The sequence below is a fragment of the Neoarius graeffei genome, chromosome 19 (assembly GCF_027579695.1).
Source record: "Neoarius graeffei isolate fNeoGra1 chromosome 19, fNeoGra1.pri, whole genome shotgun sequence".
Lineage (NCBI taxonomy): Eukaryota > Metazoa > Chordata > Actinopteri > Siluriformes > Ariidae > Neoarius > Neoarius graeffei.
In genome coordinates, this window is record NC_083587.1 from 963,601 (window position 1) to 984,820 (window position 21,220).

The window sequence follows — 21,220 nt, forward strand, 5'->3', positions numbered from 1 at the left end:
ATAGTTTGGACTCCATCAATCCACAGTCAGACAGACTGTGTACAAATGGAGGAAATTCAAGACCATTGTTACTCTCCCGGGCGATACGGTGGTGTAGTGGTTAGTGCTGTTGCCTCACAGCAAGAAGGTCCTGGGTTCGAGCCCCGTGGCCGGCGAGGGCCTTTCTGTGCGGAGTTTGCATGTTCTCCCCGTGTCCGCGTGGGTTTCCTCCAGGTGCTCCGGTTTCCCCCACAGTCCAAAGACATGCAGGTTAGGTTAACTGGTGACTCTAAATTGACTGTAGGTGTGAGTGTGAATGGTTGTCTGTGTCTATGTGTCAGCCCTGTGATGACCTGGCGACTTGTCCAGGGTGTACCCCGCCTTTCGCCCGTAGTTAGCTGGGATAGGCTCCAGCCTGCCTGCGACCCTGTAGAAGGATAAAGCAGCTAGAGATAATGAGATGAGGTGAATGTTCCTCTCCCCTGGAGTGGTCGACCAACAATGATCATTCCAAGACCAAGGTGTGTAATAGTCGGCGAGGTCACAAAGGACCCCAGGGTAACTTCTAAGCAACTGAAGGCCTCTCTCACATTGGCTAATGTTCATGAGTCCACCATCAGGGGACCACTGAACAACAATGGTGTGCATGGCAGGGTTGCAAGTAGAAAGCCACTGATCTCCAAAAAGAACATTGCTGCTCATCTGCAGTTTGCTAAAGATCACATGGACAAGCCAGAAGGCTATTGGAAAAATGTTGTGTGGACGGATGAGACCAAAATAGAACTTTTTGGTTTAAATGAGAAATGTTATGTTTGGAGAAAGGAAAACTGCATTCCAGCCTAATAACCTTATCACATCTGTGAAACATGGTGGTGGTAGTATCATGGTTTGGGCCTGTTTTGCTGCATCTGGGCCAGCACGGCTTGCCATCATTGATGGAACAATGAATTCTGAATTATGCCTGCGATTTCTAAAGGAAAATGTCAGGACATCTGTCCATGAACTGAATCTCAAGAGAAGGTGGGTCATGCAGCAAGACAACGACCCTAAGCACCAGGCTCGGACTGGTAATCTGTGATTTTGGGCATTATCCCGGAGGGCCGCTGTACCTCAGACGTGCTTTGGGCCGGCCCTCACAAGTTAACACCGGCCCTGTTCTCTACATAGCAATTACAAGTGACTACTAAGCAATAGAAAATCCGCTATTACGTTTTCGACTAAGCACATCATGATCTATGGGGGGAGCGTGCAGTTTATATACCCCTTACTTTTGATACACATCTTTGTCATGGTGGGCATGTGGCGTAATTTTATTTTTCTTCTTTTAACTGTAAAATCCTTACAACAAACTAAAACAAACTAAACTAAAAACTTTGTTCTTTTTGTATTTGGTGGATTTCTGTTCGGAGATTTTGCAAAAATGTGTAGCGGTGCATGATGGGGTAGGAATCTAACGGCTGTCGTCTACCTTTTGATGTTATGAGTTGCGCAGGTTCATGGGAACACGGATGTGTCTTGTGCATATATTCACTGAATAAATAATGGAAAGAGGTGGCAAAAAGAGAAAAGGGGGAGCAGAGAAGATTCGTGACAAAAAGCAGAAAGCTCTTCAAGCTGACGCTTCCAAGTGTTTTAAAATAGATCATTTGTTTGCTGTGGCCAGTAGTGCTACTACTAGCGTTGCTGCTAGTGTTCCCGACGTCCCTACTACAAGTTCAACGGGCGAAAATGAGGACAATGTTACTGGAAAGGTCAGTACAGGCTCAAAGCCAAGTGATGTGTATGTTGAGTCGGACTCTGACTCGGAGGATTCCGTGGCCAGTGAGCTGCCCTAACCAAAACGAACTGTCTTTATTTGTGGCATGTGAACGCAGCTTCTCCATACTGAAATTCATTAAAAACCGGTTACGGAGCACTACAGCCCAGGAGCACCTGGAGGCATTCATGCTCATGTCAAGTGAAAAAGACATTTTGATGTCCTTGGACACAGACACAATTGTTGATATGGTGGCAGAAAAGAGTAGCCTAATGAGATGCCTTCTCATCACCTAACATGTGCATGGCCATCCCTGAGACTGTCTCCTGTAAGGTAAGGTAAACACACACACACATAAATTCTCCCGATGAGAATTTATCATGTCAACGAGACGACGTTAATTTTAATCCCACACACACACATTTTGGAGACACAAAAGCTTGTGTGCTTGTGCTTCTGTTTTGTAATATGTTCAAGGTGAAATTGAAATGACAGTGAAAGTGTGTGTTCATGGTGTTTAGGTGTCTGGTATTTGTTCATTGGGGGTTCGGTGTGGACGGGTGGGTGGATGTGTGAGTGCGTGTTTGGGGGTGGTTTCATCGGGCCAATAGTGGGCTGGTCCAGAGGAAAAATGCCAGGGCCGAAATTTGTTCCCAGTCCGACCCTGCTAAGCACACAAGTAATTCTACCAAAGAATGGTTAATGAATAAAGTTAATGTTTTGGAATGGCCAAGTCAAAGTCCTGACCTTAATCCAATGGAAATGTTGTGGAAGGACCTGAAGTGAGCAGTTCATGTGAGGAAACCCACCAACTTCCCAGAATTGAAACTGTTCTGTATGGAGGAATGGGCTAAAATTCCTCCAAGCCAGTGTGCAGGACTGATCAACAGTTACCGGAAACATTTAGTTGCAGTTATTGCTGCACAAGGGGTCACACCAGATACTGAAAGCAAAGGTTGGCATACTTTTGCCACTGACAGATATGTAATATTGGATCATTTTCCTCAATAAATAAATGACCAAGTATAATAATTTTGTCTCATTTGTTTAACTGGGTTCTCTTTATCTACTTTTAGGACTTGTGTGAACATCTGATGATGTTTTAAGTCATATTTATGCAGAAATATAGAAATTTCTAAAGGGTTCACAAAGTTCCAAGCACCACTGTAAGAGTGATGCAGAACTGAGTGGAGATGTTATCTGTAAGAAAATTTTCCCTCTCTCAAAGGGTTGCTGGTCACAGCCCATGGTCAGACTCTGAGCAGAAGCTTCGAGCTTTGTCAGTGTGAACAACGAGTCTTGTACAAAATGCTGTATGGGGTAAGAGAGAACCAAGCAGCAACATGAGAAGCGTCTGATCCAAGGTCACATGCACCAACCATTGTGCCCCACACGGTGCAGTACCACACGGTGATGCAGCTGGTCAGGGTGTTCTCGATGGTGCCTCTGTAGAATGTGTGCATGATGGGGGCCAGGGCTCTTGCTCTCCTCAGTTTGCGGAGGAAGTATAGATGCTGTTGGGCTTTTTGGCCAGTGATGCAGAGTTGTTGCTCCAGGACAGGTCTTCAGAGATGTGCACACCCAGAAACTTGGTGCTGCTCACCCTCTCCACTGCAGCACCGTCGATAGATAGTGGAGCATGCTCGGTGTGCACTCTCCTGAAGTACACAACAATCTCCTTCGTCTTCGCCATGTTCAGGCAGAGATTGTTGTCCTGGCACCACATGGCCAAGCGGCTCACCTCACTCCTGTAGATTGTCTCATCACCATTGTTGATGAGACCCACCACAGTCGTGTCATCTGCAAACTTAATGAAGAGATTAGAGTTGGATGTTGGTGTGCAATTGTGGGTCAGCAGAGTGAAGAGGAGGGGGCTTAACACACATCCTTGGGGGGCCCCCGTGTTCAATGTGATGGTGCTGGAGGAGTTGCTGCCGACCCATACAGCCTGTGGTCTCCTTGTCAGGAAGTCCAGCAGCCAGTTGCACAGGGAGGTGTTGAGTCCCAGCTGGTCCAGTTTATGAATGAGCCGCTGAGGAATGATTGTGTTGAATGCTGAGCTAAAGTATATGAACAGCATTCTGACATACGAGTCTTTTGTCTCCAGGTGGGTGAGGGCTGAGTGGAGGGCAGTGGAGATGGTGTCATCAGTCAAACGGTTGGACTGATATGCAAACTGGAAAGGGTCCAGGGTGGGGGGGATGGCAGACTTGATATGCCGCATGACTAGCCGCTCAAAGCACTTCATGAGGATGGGAGTGAGTGCGACAGGGTGGTAGTCATTGAAGCAGGAGGGAGATGGCTTCTTCGGGACCGGGATGATGGTGGTGGCTTTGAGGCACGTGGGGACAACAGCCTGGCTCAACGAGATGTTGAAGATGTCTGTAAAGACATCTGTGAGCTCCTCAGCACAGTCTCTCAGGACATGACCAGGAATGTTATCAGGATCCGGGGCTTTTAGTGCATTTGTCATCCTGAGAGCTCTCCTCACGCTGTCTGGGGACAGCATCAACACCTGGTTGCTGGGAGGTGGTGGGGTCTTCTGTGCCGTGGTGCTGTTGTCTGCCTCAAAGCAAGTGAAGAAGTCATTCAACTGATTCAGCAGAGACATGGAGTTGTCACAGGTCTGCGGTGAGGGCTTGTAGTCTGTGATGGTCTGAATCTCCCGCCACAGGTTCCTGGTGTCTCTGCTGTTGTTGAAATAGTCAGCAATGTACCTGGAACACTGTCTCTTGGCCACCCTGATGCCTTGTGACAAGTTGGCCCTAGCTGTCCTCAGGCCCACCTTGTGCCCAGCTCTGAAGGCACCGTTCCGAGCCCACAGGAGCCTGTGGACTTCCCCTGTCAGCCATGGCTTCTGATTGGCCTGAATGGAGATGGTTCTGGTGACCATAACGTCATCCATGCACTTCCTCATGTAGGCAGTGACGGTCTCCATTTACTCCTGGAGATCTGTGATGTTGTTGTAGGTGGCCGCCTGTCTGAACATGCTCCAGTCAGTGGTGGAAAAACAGTCCTGGACTGCCTCTGAGGACCCCTCTGGCCACACACGTATCTGCTTTGTAGCTGGTTTGGTAACTTTAACCAGCAGCATACATGCTGGCATTAACATAACAGTGGAGTGATCTGAGGCCCCAACATGGGGGAGGAGTAGGGCTTTGTAGGCGTCTTTATGCATGGTGTAAACATTGTCCAGAGTATTGTTTCCACATGTGGGAAAGTTGATATGTCCATAGAGTTTTGGAAACACGCTCTTGGGGTTTGCATGATTGAAATCCCCAGTCAGGATGAGGAAAGCATCTGGGTGGGCTGTCTGCTGCTCACTGATGTGCTGATAGTTCATTCAGTGCTTCACTCCTGTTGTTATTGGAGCCAGTAAGGATGTATAATGCTACCAGCAATATGGCTGTAAATTCCCTCGGCAGGTAGAATGGCCGGCACTTAATAATTATAAACTCCACCAGTGGTGAGCAGTGTTTGCAGACCACAACAGCATCGCGGCACCAGGCATCACTGATGTAAACACAGAGTCCTCCGCTGCGAGTCTTCCCCCCCTCGACTAGCGCTCTGTCTGACCGGTAGCATGTTAGCCAGGCTAGCTGAATTGCACAGTCCGGGACGCTGTTGTTAAGCCATGTTTCCACAAACACGAGGAAACAACATTCACTCACAGACTTAAAAGATGAGCGGAGTAGGTGGACATAATCCAGCTTGTTGTCCAGTGAGTGTACGTTGGCCAGAATGATGGTAGGGATAGCCGGCCGGTGAGGGCTAGCCGCTAGCCTAGCCCGGATACCACCTCGCTTGCCCCTTTTCTTCTTCCGCATGTTCCGCCTGTGGCGCTTCCACTGTGGGCTGGATGTAGGAGTGGGGGTCGGTGATTGAGCAGGCCTCTGGAGCAAACTGTAGTCGCATAACACTTCCACGCCCACTGGATTTATATCCGTGAATATAGTTCTGCGGATGTCGAGCAGAAACTCACGGGAGTATGTGCACCTTGAGACTGATGGACGTGACAAAGATGAACAGATACACACTGTTGTAAAACACAAAAAACACCATTCTGTCAGGACAGGAATTCAATCGCTTCCCTGATTACAGTTCTCCTAAATCGGAGTTATCTGTGTTCCCCTACCAGAAAATCAACTGCTGGTTGAAGCATTTTGTGGTCAGCCAAGCATCTAACAGAAAATCTTCTAATTTGTTATCAAACCGATTATCCATTGCGCCACTGGCCCAAGCGGAGCAATGGTAAGTGAGATCCAAACTACATATGATTTTCCATTTAGTCACTGTTCAATAGTGAGATGGAAAATGCAACACCATAACCCAGATTCAAACCAGGGTTCCTGCAGTTACAATGCAGAGTATTAACCACTATACTATCACAGCACTCCCCTGCCCAAGGCAGAGTGTGTGATCAGGTTGCCACAAACTCAGTGGCTGGACATGGATTGGGCCATCCCGGCCCACTTTTGGCCTGGTGTTGTGAGAACAGTCAGCTTTTTAGTTCAGTTCAGTTCAATTTCATTACTCATTTTCTGTTAACACATGGCCAACTTGCAATGAAATGCAGTGACCAAGATAAGAACCAGAAACAAGTTTCTCAGCATTGGAGCCTGACAGGAGTTTGACAGAATATCAGTAAAAAAAAAAAAAGTTTCCAAGTCTCATCTCATTATCTCTAGCTGCTTTATCCTGTTCTACAGTGTCACAGGCAAGCTGGAGCCTATCCCAGCTGACTACAGGCAAAAGGCAGGGTACACCCTGGACAAGTCATCAGGTCATCAAAGGGCTGACATAGAGACACAGACAACCATTCACACCTACAGTCAATTTAGAGTCACCAGTTAACCTAACCTGCATGTCTTTGGACTGTGGGGGAAATCAGAGCACCCAGAGAAAACCCACATGGACAGCATGCAAACTCCACACAGAAAGGCACTCGCCGGCCACAGGGCTCAAACCCAGACCTTCTTATTGTGAGACAGCAGCACTAACCACTATACCACCCAAGCTTCAAAGTCATAAAGATGAAAAAAACAGAAGTTAAATTCAAGTGAAAATAGAAATAACTGAGATGTATGCATGCATTGTCTCCGGGGGTACTGTGGGGAGGAGGTGTAGGACAAGCACCTGTATTGCACACTGGGAAAATTTGACATGTGCGGCTACCAGTAATTGCACTTTGTTGAAGACAAATTAAGTACTGACCATGTAAACAGAGTTTTGATATGTGTTGGTGAATGTGGAAACAGTAAATATGTAAATGTTTTGGTGATATGTAAACAGAGTCTTGAGATATGTTGGTGATATGTAAACGGAGTCTTGTGATATAAACAGAGTCTTTTGAAATGTTCTGATATAAACAGAGTCTTGTGATATGCTGATTGTGGACCTGTATTAGTTTGAAATGATGTTTGGCTTCATGCCAAACTTCTTCAGCCTCCTCAGGAAGCACAGCCTCTGGCGAGCTTTCCTGACCACAGTGTGGAACTTAAAGTTGCTGACCCTTTCGACCTCATCTTCGTTGATGTAGATGGCCTAGTGTGTCCTCCCTTGCTGTCTCCTGTAGTCCACTATCATCTCCTTAGTATTCCTGACGTTGAGAGAGAGGTTGTTGTTCTGGCACCAGCTGGCTAACGCCTTCATTTCCTCTCTGCATGCCGTATCAAGTCAAGTCAACTTTATTGTCAAATATGCTATACATGCTTGACATACAGCACAGATGAAATTACAGTCCTCTCTGACCCACGGTGCAAACAGGCAATACAATAAATAAAAAATAGAATAATTGAAATAAACAACACAAACAGTATAAACACTCTAGATAAGAACTAGACATATACAAAACACTCATATATATACACACACACACATACATATTGAAGCAAATAAACATTCAAGGGCCCTTGAGGTATAGCAGGTAAACATGAGATAAGCAGAATAAACAAACTAATAGCTGTTAAGGTGAGGTAGTGAGGAATAGTGCAAATGAGCAAGGTAAAGTGAAATGTGCAGTCCCTGAGTTCAGTGTGTTAATGAACGTTGAGAGTATCTATCTATCTATATATATATATATATATATATATATATATATACTCTCATCGTTGTCCGTAAGGAGGCCCGAGATGGTTGTGTCGTCAGCAATTTTGATGATGATGTTGGCACTGTATTTAGCAGTGCAGTCGTGGGAGAACAATGAGTGCATGAGGGGACTAATCACACAGCCCAGTGGCACACCTGTGTTCAGGATACAGTAAGCGAGGAGTAAGTGTGGCTACTGATTATCACCACCTGGGGTCTGCCTGTCACAAAGTCAAAGATCCATCTGCAAATGGTCATCTGCTCATGAAATCGTTAAGTATTTCATCATGATTGCATTTTCTCTGCTCATCCCAAGGCAGTTTTACTTATTAAGTGCAAATTTGCAGCTAAATGCTTTCAAGATCTTGCAACCTGATTTGATTTTGGTTGCTGGTCACAGTCCATAGTCAGACTATGAGCTGAGCTTTATCAGAGATAGCTTTCAGAAAACAGGTTTTGGTGGCCTTTTTGAAGGATGCTTTAGCTTCAGAAAATGCTCAATGTAACTCAAAGAATGTTGAACCTTGGTCCTATCTACTGAGCTGTGCAGGCTCTAAGATGAGCTATATTGAACCATAGGATATGTATTTTCTTTTAGAACGTGAAGAATTTTGTCCATCAGCTCACTTTGAAAATGTTACCAGAATTTTGTCCATCAGGTCACTTGGAAAATGTTACCATTGGAAACAGTTGGTGCATTATGAAATGCAAAATACAATAAAGGAGACTCCAAATGCTTGAGCAACTGAAATCCTATAATCAGGCATGAATGGGACAACATTTCTCTTTCAAAACTACAGCACTTGGTCTCCTCAGTTCCCAAACATTTACAGAGTTTTGTTAAAACAAGAGGTGATGCAGCTCAGTGGTAAACATGCCCCTGTCCCAACTTTTTGAAATGTGTTCCTGGCATCAAATTCAAAATTAGCATATCTTTTTCAAACAACGATAAAATTTCTCAGTTTCAACATTTGATATGTTTTCTTTGTACTGTTTTCAATGAAAGATAGGGTTTCCATGATTTAGAAACCAACATATTATATTTTTATTTATATTTTACACAGCGTCCTCACCAGAATTTTTATAGTTTTGAAATTTTCATCAGTTTTTTTTTAGTTGTCCAGTTTTTTTTTTATTTCAGTTTAGTTCTTCATTCATTTTACAAGTGCATAGGTAGGTTTAGCTTTATTTTGAGGAATTGACTAATTTTAGTTGACTTTTTAATTTGGTTTAGTTTTTCAGGTCCAGTCACAGATATCCCATAATAACTAGATAGGACACAAGCTGTTTACTGTTTAGCTGCTTCTTACGTTGTGTTCTCAACTACATCAATGAAAATAGGAATGAAATGAAAGTAGGTGTTTTAACACTGCAATAATGCTTAGCAATAATGAAACTACATGAAAAAGAGGGTTTGTGATCACTCTAAACGTATCAAACAGGATTGTTGGCGAGCATGTTTTTCAATTTTTTAGAGCCGACATGAAAGAAATTCATGTTTGTCCAACTAAATGAAGCTGGATATCATGACAGGTCAGACTATCATGTGTTTTACTGTCGGTCTTTCAAATCCATAATTCTCCTTTTTCACTTACAAATCTAAGCTTTATTTTTATATTTTTTTAAAAGTCACTAAATATTGCTTAATTTAAAAGGATTGTAAATAAATGGTGTTTGCATTCTGCAGTAATGGACCCGAACCAGCCTTGGCCGACATGTGGGTGCCCACAAAAGAAAGAAATGATAACGGCACAACTGCTCCCTGGGTGCTGTAGCATATCTGCCCACTGCTCTGGTTATGTGGGTGTGCTCATTGCTCACTTGTGTGTGCGGGTGTGTGTTCACTGCTCCAGATGCGTTAAATGCAGAGTTTAAATTCCACTGTGTGCTTAAGAATTACATGTGACAATTAAAGGCTTCTTGGCTTGCCTTCTATATGTGATAGGTCAGAATTTCAGCTTTTATTTCTTGATATTTACATCTATATATGTTAACAGAATGGTGTTGGGAATTTTGCACAGTCAAATGCAGGGACTTTCAGGTCAAGTCAAATCAAGTTTATTTGTTTAGCGCTTTGTAGCAGTTTGTACATAGGGGCGGAGCACAGAAGACGGCAGGACAGAGCTCAGGTTGGTAAACCGTGTTTATTTTTCACTTTTCAGTGGACACTCAGCAAATTGCACACAGACAGACAGACACACACACAACTGGCGTCTGGTGCGGGGAAGAGCTCCCTCTGCTCTCACTCTCCCTCCTTAAATAGGGTGCGGTCACTGGGGAAGACACACAAACACATTAATTCACATCAGGTGCAGTGATTCTGCCACTTACCTTCCCTGAATCCGCCCTCCGGTCACAGACCGATGCTTGACCACACCCCCACTGCCACATACCCCCACCGCCCGACTCAGGCCGGGCGGCTGTCCGGCCTGCAGCCGACCCCCCCCCCCCGCTGACAGGAGAGGAAGTCTGCCACGACCATCTGTGCCCCCGGCCTGTGGATCACCTTGAAGTTAAAGGGTTGGAGTGCCAGATACCAACGGGTGATCCGCGCGTTGGCATCCTTCATGCGGTGGAGCCACTGGAGGGGCGTGTGGTCCAAACAGAGGGTGAAAGGGTGTCCCAGCAGGTAGTAACGGAGGGCGAGGACCACCCACTTGATTGCCAAGCACTCTTTTTCAATGGTGCTGTAGCGCCCCTCACGCACCGACAGCTTCCTACTGATGTATAAGACTGGGCGATCCTCCCCCTCCACCTCCTGGGACAAAACAGCCCCCAGCCCTCTGTCCGACGCATCAGTCTGTAACATAAAGGGGAGAGAAAAGGCAGGGGAGTGTAAAAGTGGCCCCCCACACAGTGCAGCCTTTACCTCAGAAAAAGCCCGCTAGCATTGCTCCATCCACTGGACCGGATCTGGTGCCCCCTTTTTAGTCTTTTCAGTCAGCGGGCTGGTGATGTCCGAATAATTAGGTATAAACCTGCGATAATAGCCAGCCAGCCCCAGGAACTGTCTCACCCCCTTTTTGGTCTTGGGCCTCGGGCAGGCCGCAATTGCTGCTGTCTTGTTAATTTGGGGACGCACTTGCCTGTTGCCCAAGTGGAAGCCCAGATACCGTACTTCCACCCACCCAATCGCACACTTCTTCGGGTTGGCTGTGAGACCTGCTCACCTCAGTGACCTAAGGATGGCCCTCAGATGTTGGAGGTGCCTCTGCCAGTCATTACTATAGATAATGATATCATCGAGGTAGGCGGCTGCATAGGTGGCGTGGGGGCGGAGGACCCTGTCCATTAGCCGCTGAAACATAGCAGGCGCCCCAAACAGCCCAAAAGGAAGTGTGACAAATTGGTGTAAGCCGAATGGTGTGGAAAAGGCCGTTTTTTCTTGGGATAATGGAGTCAAGGGGATCTGCCAATAACCCTTTGTTAAATCCAGTGTCGAATAAAAGTGAGCCGTGCCTAGTCGATCGAGCAACTCATCAATACAAGGCATTGGGTACACGTCGAATTTAGACACCGCGTTGACTTTTCTATAGTCTACACAGAACCGGACCGACCCGTCGGCCTTGGGTACCAAGACCACCGGGCTGCTCCAGTCACTGTGGGACTCCTCGACGATGCCCATTTCGAGCATGGTCTCAAGTGCTTCCCGAACCACTTTTTTTTGTGTTCGGGTAGCCTGTAAGGGCGGCTACGCACTACCACCCCCAGGGGCATCTCAATGTGGTGCTCTATGAGGTTGGTGCGGCCAGGCAGGGGCGAGAACACGTCCAAAAACTCAGTCTGCAACTGGGCAACCTCCGCGAGTTGGGTTGGGGAGAGGTGGTCTCCACAGGGGACCGGAGAGGTACGTGATGTCAATGTTCCTTTTTGAACCTCCGGCCCCAGCTCCGCCTTCTCCGGAACCACCGACACCAACGCCACAGGGACCTCCTTGTTCCAGAGTTTGAGCAGATTGTGGTGGTAAATCTGTAGTGCCCCACCCCTGTCCGTTCGCCTCACCTCATAGTCAACATCCCCGACTCGCCGTGTGACCTCAAAGGGTCCTTGCCACTTAGCGACTAATTTGGAGCTCAATGTGGGCAACAGTATGAGTATTTTATCTCCCAGTGCGAACTCTCTAAGGCGCGTACCCTTGTCATACAGGCGGGTTTGTCATTCTTGGGCCTGCCGCAAATTCTCCTGGGTTAGGTGGGTGAGTGTGTGGAGTTTTGCGCGCAGGTCAATAACGTATTGGATTTCATTTTTACTTGGTGAAGGTCCCTCCTCCCAATTTTCCCGCAGCACATCTAGAATGCCATGCGGCTTACGCCCATATAATAACTCGAATGGGGAGAACCCTGTGGGGGCTTGGGGGACCTCTCGCACTGCAAACAACAAGGGTTCGAGCCATTTATCCCAATTACGTGCGTCCTCACTTACGAATTTTTTAATTATATTCTTGAGGGTGCGATTGAACCGTTCAACTAAACCGTCTGTTTGTGGGTGATAAATGCTGGTGCGGATCCCCAACAACCCATACAGTTTGCTCAGTGTACGTGACATAAACGAGGTGCCTTGGTCAGTCAGAATCTCTTTCGGGACTCCAACTCAGGAGATGACACAGAAGAGTTCCTCTGCAATACTGCATGCTGAGATATTGCGAAGAGGCACTGCTTCCGGGTATCGCGTTGCATAGTCCACCAGAACTAATATAAAGCGGTACCCTCATGTTGACCGATCTAATGGCCCGATGAGATCCATCCCAATTCTTTCGAACAGGGTCTCGATTAACAGCAGAGGGCGCAAAGGCGCTTTTGGAATGGTCGCTGGATTTACTAACTGGCATTCGCGGCACGCCGTACACCACCTACGGACATCGCTGCGAATCCCTGGCCAATAGAACCGGGCCATTATTCGGGCTAGTGTTTTATCCTGCCCTAAGTGTCCAGCCATGGGATTAAAGTGAGCCGCCTGGAATACCAATTCCCGGCGGCTCTTTGGAATCAAAAGCTGTTTGGGGGTGCGCCCCACACGCTGGAGGACGGCCCGGCGAAGGTCCGCGTAGGCCAGCCGGCGGTCGGCAGGGAGCTGTAGCGCGGCCAGCTGCACCTCTCCCGTTAGCAGGGGGAGGAGGCGCGCCGTGCGCTGTTCCATCGGCCACCCCGAGGTCTCTGCGACTTGCTCAAAGAGCGTGAGGAATGCCTCGGGGTCGTCCTGCAGGCCCATCTTTGTTAGGGTGAGGGGGGACAGGCCCGCAGTGGGAGAGTTGGTAGACCTCACCGACACGAGGAGGTGCCGGAATGCCTGATGATCTTCTTGCTGGGCCAACACCAGGGCCTCGAACCGCTGTTCCTGCTCCTTTCGAAGGGTGACTAGCGCCTGGTGCTGGCTTTGCTGGGCCGTGGTGAGGGTGTGGACCAGGTCGACGAACGGGGAGGACTCCATGGGGCTGTTCTGTTTCTGCACTCCAAAGTCCCAGGTTTCAGCACCACTGTAGCAGTTCATACGTAGGGGCGGAGCACAGAAGACGGCAGGACAGAGCTCAGGTTGGTAAACCGTGTTTATTTTTCACTTTTCAGTGGACACTCAGCAAATTGCACACAGACAGACAGACACACACACAACTGGCGTCTGGTGCGGGGAAGAGCTCCCTCTGCTCTCACTCTCCCTCCTTAAATAGGGCGCGGTCACTGGGGAAGACACACAAACACACGTTAACTGACATCAGGTGCAGTGATTCTGCCACTTACCTTCCCTGACTCCGCCCTCCAGTCACAGACCGATGCTTGACCATGCCCCCGCTGCCACACGCTTTTAACAATAAACTGTCGCAAAGCAGCTTCACAGAATTTAATGACTTAAAACATGAGCTAATTTTATCCCTAATCTATCCCTAATGAGCAAGCCTGTGGCGACAGTGGCAAGGAAAAACTCCCTCAGATGACATGAGGAAGAAACCTCGAGAGGAACCAGACTCAAAAGGGAACCCATCCTTATTTGGGCAACAACAGACACTATGACAAAACTTTAACAGTTTTAACATGAAGTCAGTTTCGTTGATGTTATAAACTCTTAATTGATGGAAACTTGAGTGCAAAACTGTTCATGACAACTGCAGTCCTAAAGTTAGCAAGTCAACTGTAGTCCTCAGCCATAAAAGCATTACTGTAAGTGTCCAGAGCATCTTCCAAGTGTGACTTTCAACTGTCAACATGGGGCTGTCCTCCACAGGAACAATGCGATGAGACTCCAACCAGACACAGGGCACCAGGATGCAGAGGTGGAAAAACTGGATTGACAAAGTAAAAGTCCTGCTTAGGTTTTCCTTCTGCCTGTGCTCTCAACACAGATGATTTCACCAATTAGCTCATCAACCTGGCTTAGGGGATGTGGTAATTAGGATCAGCTGGTTCACTGAATTGGCTGGAGCAAAAATGTGGCAGGGTTTTTCCTTTCTGCACCCGGGTTTTTCCACCTCTGCCAGGATGGATCAGGCAGGTTCGAGGAGCAGAAGAGTTCGGCATCTTGATCCCAGGACCGACATGAAACTGTTAGGGTTTTGCTGGGATTCGAACCTGGTTCGTTGGTGTGATAATCCAGCAAACCCCCACTAGGCCACCAGGGGGATGACTCAAATGCAGAGGCGTGAGGCGGAAGTAGAAAAAGAATCAAAAGGTTTATTTAAACTATATACACTATATACAGGGCAAAACAAAAGACAAAAAAAAAACCAAAGAGTATAATCCAAAAGAAAAGCAAAGTGCAAAAATTCAAAAGCTAAGAAGATCAAAAAACACAGTACAAAGGAAACTGGAGATAAACATAACAGCACAAAGACTCCGTGACAAGAGGACTGAACTCAGGGGTATAAATAGACAAACTAATTAAGGACACAGGTGAAGATAATTAGGCAATTAACACAAACACAAAACACAGGAACAGTGGCGGCCTCTAGAGGCCAAAATAAACACGACATGAAAAGGAAATAACAGCGGCCTCTAGAGGCCAAAACAGTCCTAGTCCTAACAGGACCCCCCCCTCTAGGAGCGTCTCCTGACGTTCCCAGGGCGATCCGGATGGGCCGAATGGAAGTCCCGACATAGTTCTTTATCAAGGACATCCCGAGCAGGAACCCAGCAGCGCTCCTCAGGACCATAGCCCTCCCAGTCCACCAGATATTGCAACCCGCCGCGGACCCGGCGGGAGTCAAGCAGGCGATTCACAGTGAACACAGTCTGCCCCTGGAAGATGCGGGGGGGTGGGGGGTTCCTAGGGGCAGGGGCATACGTAGACGTCAGTACGGGCCGTAACAGGGAAACATGGAAAGTGGGGTTGATCCTCAGAGTCCGGGGCAACTGGAGCCGGTAGGAGACAGGGTTCACCCTGCGCACCACCTTGAAGGGGCCAATGTAGCGAGGAGCAAGCTTGCGGTTCTCCACCCGCAGTGGAAGGTCCTTAGTGGACAGCCAAACACGCTGCCCAGGGCGGAAAGCGTGTGCAGGTCTTCTATGGCGGTTGGCCTGAGTCTGGTTGGTTCTGGAGGTCTGTATGAGGGTCTTCCTGACCTTGCTCCAGGTCTTGCGACACCGTCTCACATATTGGTTGACCGAGGGCACCCCCGCGTCCTCCTCCTGGTCCGGGAACAGAGGTGGCTGGAACCCGAATTGGCACTGGAATGGCGACAGCTTGGTGGCCGATGACTGCAGGGTGTTGTGGGCGTACTCCGCCCATGGCAGCCAGGTGCTCCACGATGTCGGGTTATCCATAGCCAGGCCTCGCAGGGTGGTTTCCAGGTCCTGGTTGAGCCTCTCCGTCTGACCATTGGACTGTGGGTGAAACCCAGAGGAGAGGCTGGCAGTGGCTCCGATGACCTTGCAGAACCCGTGCCACACTCGGGAGGAGAACTGGGGCCCTCGGTCTGAGACGATGTCCTGTGGAAGACCAAAGACTCGGAAGACATGATTAAACAAAAGTTTCGCAGTTTCAAGAGCAGAGGGGAGTTTGCACAGTGGTATGAAGCGGCAGGCCTTGGAGAATCTGTCAACTAAGACCAAAATGACCGTGTTACCTTGTGACTCAGGGAGACCCGTGATAAAGTCGACTGCCACGTGGGACCAGGGACGCCGGGGAATGGTCAGAGGATGCAGGAGACCCTGGGGACGCTGTCGTGGGTTCTTGGTTCTGGTGCAAACCTCACAGGACAGGACAAATGACCTAACTTCCTTCTCCATGTTAGGCCACCAGAAGCGTCTTTTCAGGAAGTCCAGGGTCCTCCGAGCTCCCGGGTGGGCGGTGAGAGGGGAAGAGTGACCCCACTGGAGAACCTTGGCCCGGGCTTGATGTGGGACGTACAAGAGGCCTGGTGGCCCCGTCCCAGGACTGGGGTCCTGGCGTTGGGCTCGTCGGACAGCCTCCTCAATACCCCAGCGGACAGGGGCCACAATCCGGGACACAGGGATAATAGGCCCGACTTCATTCTCCCTGTTAGTGGCAGAGAACAGTCTGGACAGTGCGTCAGGTTTGGTGTTCTTGGAGCCGGGGCGGTATGAGAGGGTGAAGTCAAACCGACTGAAAAACAGGGCCCACCTAGCCTGTCGAGGGTTCAGTCTCTTGGCTTGCTGGAGGTACTCCAGGTTCTTGTGGTCAGTCCAAACCAGGAATGGATGTTGTGCTCCCTCCAGCCAGTGCCTCCACTCCTCAAGGGCCAGTTTGACCGCTAGCAGTTCTCGATCCCCCACATCGTACCGGGACTCAGCAGGACTCAGGCGGTGGGAGAAGTAAGCGCAGGGGTGCAGCTTTCCTTCCGAACGTTGAGAGAGCACCGCGCCGACACCACTGTCCGAGGCGTCCACCTCCACGATGAATGGTTGGGAGGTGTCCGGGAGAACCAGAATGGGTGCCGTGCAGAAGCGGTCCTTGAGGTCTTTGAACGCCTTTTCTGCCTGAGGAGACCAGCCATAAGATCCACCTGTCCCTTTGGTGAGGTCTGACATGGGTGCTGCCACAGAACTGAAGTTCCTGATGAACTTGCGGTAGAAGTTAGCGAATCCTAAGAACCGCTGAACCTCCTTAACGGACTTGGGAGTAGGCCAATCCCGGACGGCCAGGGTCTTGGCAGGGTCCATTTGGAGTTGGCCTGTCCGTACAATAAATCCCAGAAAGGAGACCTCGGGAACATGAAATTCGCATTTCTGGGCCTTGGCGAACAGATTGTTCTGTAGCAGCCTCTGGAGAACCTGGCGGACATGGTGGCGGTGCTCCTGCACGGTCTTGGAAAAGATAAGGATGTCGTCGAGGTAGACAAAAACGTATAGGTTAATTATGTCCCTTAAGACGTCGTTGATTAGGGCCTGAAAAACAGCTGGTGCGTTGGTGAGTCCGAAGGGCATCACCTGGTATTCGTAGTGCCCAGACGGGGTGTTAAAGGCAGTCTTCCACTCGTCTCCCTGTCGGATACGGATGAGGTGGTATGCGTTCCGTAGGTCCAACTTGGTGAAGACGGTGGCGCCTTGGAGCAGGTCGAAAGCTGTGGACATCAGCGGAAGGGGATATCGGTTGCGCACAGTGATCTTATTCAGGCCCCTGTAATCAATACATGGTCGGAGCCCCCCATCCTTCTTGCCGACAAAGAAGAAGCCGGCTCCAGCAGGTGAAGTGGAGGGTCGAATAAACCCAGAGACCAGGGCATCTTTGAGGTATTCCTCCATGGCCTTGCGTTCTGGCTGAGAGAGTGAAAACAGTCTGCCACGAGGAGGGGTAGTCCCAGGGAGCAAGTCGATGGCACAGTCGTAGGCCCGGTGCGGAGGAAGAACGGCGGCCCTGCTCTTGCTGAATACCTCCTTGAGATCCCAGTACTCTGTGGGAACTTGAGATAACTCGGTGAGATCAGGGGGCTCGGCAGGAGACACAGGAGAGCTAGAGAGCAGACAAGAGGCATGGCATGCAGGGCCCCATTCCACAACCTGGCTTGTTACCCAGTCTATGCGAGGGTTGTGGCGAGTAAGCCAAGGAAGGCCTAGAATAACTGGGAACTCAGGTGAAGGAATCAGGTGCAGGGATATTTCTTCCTTGTGACCTTGAGACTGGAGGAAAACTGGAGAAGTAACTTGGGTGACTCTTCCATCACCTAACGCTTGGCCATCGAGGGCAGACACAGACAGTGGGACTTCAAGAGGTGCAGTCGGAATATTGATGCTTTGGGCGAAGTGAATATCCATAAAGTTCCCAGCCGCCCCTGAGTCTATCAAAGCTTGACAAGAGTGGACAGACTCACCCCAGGAGATGGAGACCGGGATGTAGATTCCTTGACCAGGGAGTCCGGGAGAGAGGGTAGGCCCCGTCACAACCCTCCCTCGGCTGGACGGGGCGGTCCTTTTCCCAAGAGTTCGGGACATGATGCTCGGAAGTGACCAGGCTTGCCACAGTAGATGCAGCACTTGTCCCTCCTTCTGCGCTCCCTCTCAGATGCGGAGAGGCGAGTACGACCCACTTGCATGGGTTCTGGACAGTCACTGAAGGAGGTAGATGGTCTCCAGGTAGAGGTAGGGAGGCTGGGGGGGCTCAAGGCTTGGTGGCGTTCTCTCATCCTGTTGTCCAGACGAATAGCATGTGAGATGAGGGTTTCGAGGTCACTTGGGCATCCAATAGAGGCCAGACCGTCCTTGATGGGGTCAGACAGACCATGGTGGAAGGCTGACACCAGGGCAGTCTCGTTCCATCCACTTACTGCTGCGAGTGTTCGGAACGAGATGGCGTAATCTGCGACGCTTCCTCCTTGCCGGATGGACATGAGCTTTCGGGCTGCGTCGGTACTGATGTCTGCCTGATCGAAGACCCGAAGCATCTCTTCAGAAAACAGCTGGAAATCAAAGCACTCAGGTCCCTGTCTTTGCCAGATAGCAGTAGCCCAGGCTCGCGCCTTACCAGCTAATAAGGTGATCACAAAGGCAATCTTGCGGCGATCCGTAGTGTAGGTGGTAGGCTGAAGCTCAAAGGTGAGTTGACACTGGGTAAGGAACTCTCGGCACTCACTGTGCTTGCCGTCATACCTCTGTGGTGCAGGAAGGCTGGGTTCGCGAGGTGAAGAAGGCAGCATTGCAGGAGGCACTGGAGCAGGAGCTGGATCAGGAGCAGGAACTGGATCAGGAGCAGGAACTGGATCAGGAGCAGGAACTGGATCAGGAGCAGGAGATGCAGGCAGAGATGTCAGCTGTGCCAGGGTTTTCCCAATTTGCTGAAGCAGTTCCTCGTGGCGAGCGAGGGCCTCACGTTGGCTGGTGAGCGTACGTCCATGAGCATCCATGGTCGCTCCGAAGCGTGTCAAAGCTGCCATAATTCCCTGAAGGTTGGCCGGGTAGACAGTTGAAGCAGCCTCTGCTGAGTCGGTCATGACGGAGTCTTTCTGTTAGGGTTTTGCTGGGATTCGAACCTGGTTCGTTGGTGTGATAATCCAGCAAACCCCCACTAGGCCACCAGGGGGATGACTCAAATGCAGAGGCGTGAGGCGGAAGTAGAAAAAGAATCAAAAGGTTTATTTAAACTATATACACTATATACAGGGCAAAACAAAAGACAAAAAAAAAACCAAAGAGTATAATCCAAAAGAAAAGCAAAGTGCAAAAATTCAAAAGCTAAGAAGATCAAAAAACACAGTACAAAGGAAACTGGAGATAAACATAACAGCACAAAGACTCCGTGACAAGAGGACTGAACTCAGGGGTATAAATAGACAAACTAATTAAGGACACAGGTGAAGATAATTAGGCAATTAACACAAACACAAAACACAGGAACAGTGGCGGCCTCTAGAGGCCAAAATAAACACGACATGAAAAGGAAATAACAGCGGCCTCTAGAGGCCAAAACAGTCCTAGTCCTAACAGAAACTCAGAGGGAAAGATCGGGGGGGGGGAAGCGAGAGAAAACGCAGGTTGTTAGGTATGCCCAATATCACCTGAATAAGTAGGAACAGTATACATATTGCACTGAGTACAAGCAGGGACTCCGGCAAAAACTAACTATGACAGCATAACTAAAAGGGGAGAGCCAAAAGGTAATACAGGCATGAGGGAGCCCCGGGACATAAAACAGCCAGCCACTCCATCGTCAACAGACTTGAGTGAGCAAGTGAGTGGGGGACTGACAGCATCCATACATCCCAGTTTACCAAAGACTCTATGTCTGAGGACCCTCCAGATCTATACCTTTACCTCATAAACACAATTAACAAAAGGCTTGACTAAACAGATATGTTTTCAGCCTAGACTTAAATGCTGAGACTGTGTCTGATTCCAGAACTTTACTTGGAAGGCTGTTCCATAACTGTGGGGCTTTGTAAGAAAAGGCTCTGCCCCCTGATGTAACCTTCACTATACGAGGTACCAGCAGATAGCCTACACCCTTTGATCTAAGTAGGTGTGGCGGGTCATAGAGGAGCAGAAGTTCACTCAGACACTGTGGCACGAAACTATTCAGTGCTTTAAACGATAATTGTAGTATTTTATAATCGATACGAAATTTGATTGGGAGCCAATGCAGTGTGGATAAGACAGGGGTGATGTGGTCATATTTTCTAGTTCTAGTAAGGACTATTGCTGCTGCATTTTGAACTAACTGGAGCTTGTTTATGCACTTATTGGAACATCCAGACAGTAAGGCGTTACAATAATCCAACCTGGAGGTAATGAAAGCATGAACTAGTTTTTTTCCGCGTCATGTAGTGACATTAAATTTCTTATCTTAGCAATATTTCTGAGATGAAAGAAAGCTATCCAGGTAATGTTATCAATGTGATTTTCAAATGAAATACTGGGGTCAATAATCACTCTGAGGTCTTTTACTGCTGCACATAAAGAAACAGAAAGGCTATCCAGAGTTACTGTGGAATCAGAAAACTTACTTCTAGCTGCATGTGGTCCGAGTACAAGTGCTTCAGTCTTGTCAGAGTTAAGCAGAAGGAAGTTAAGAAGCATCCAGTGTCTAATGTCCTTCACACATTCCTCAATTCTATTAAGCTGGTGGCACTCATCAGGTTTTGAAGAACCACACAACTGTGTGTCATCAGCATAACAGTGGAAACTAATACAATGTTTATGAATAATATCACCCAGAGGTAACTGTTGGGGTTCACCCCAGTCAGAGACCCCGATTCCTTCGTGGGCCCCCCTCGGATCCGAGGACGAATGAACAGGACGATAGAAACAGACAGGGGAACACCAGAGAGTTCACATGCCAGTTTATTCGTACAGTCACTTCGTCAAAATGGAAACATTCTTGGAAACATCTTATAGTATCTCTGTGTTTATGTTTTGTCTTCATGTGTGTGTGTGTGTGTAATGGGTGTGCGTTTATGTAGAAGTGTGTAATGATCTTGAATCAATCATAATATAATAACATATTTCTGATCATAGTAAGGTA

General features: G+C 48.5%; 1 protein-coding gene across 1 annotated transcript in view; it reads left to right on the top strand.

Moving 5' to 3' along the window:
* The window catches only part of LOC132867784 (histone H3-like), a 1,068,851-nt gene that overhangs the window by 294,319 nt on the left and 753,312 nt on the right, over positions 1-21,220 (top strand). The gene's annotated exons all lie outside the window — the stretch shown is intronic.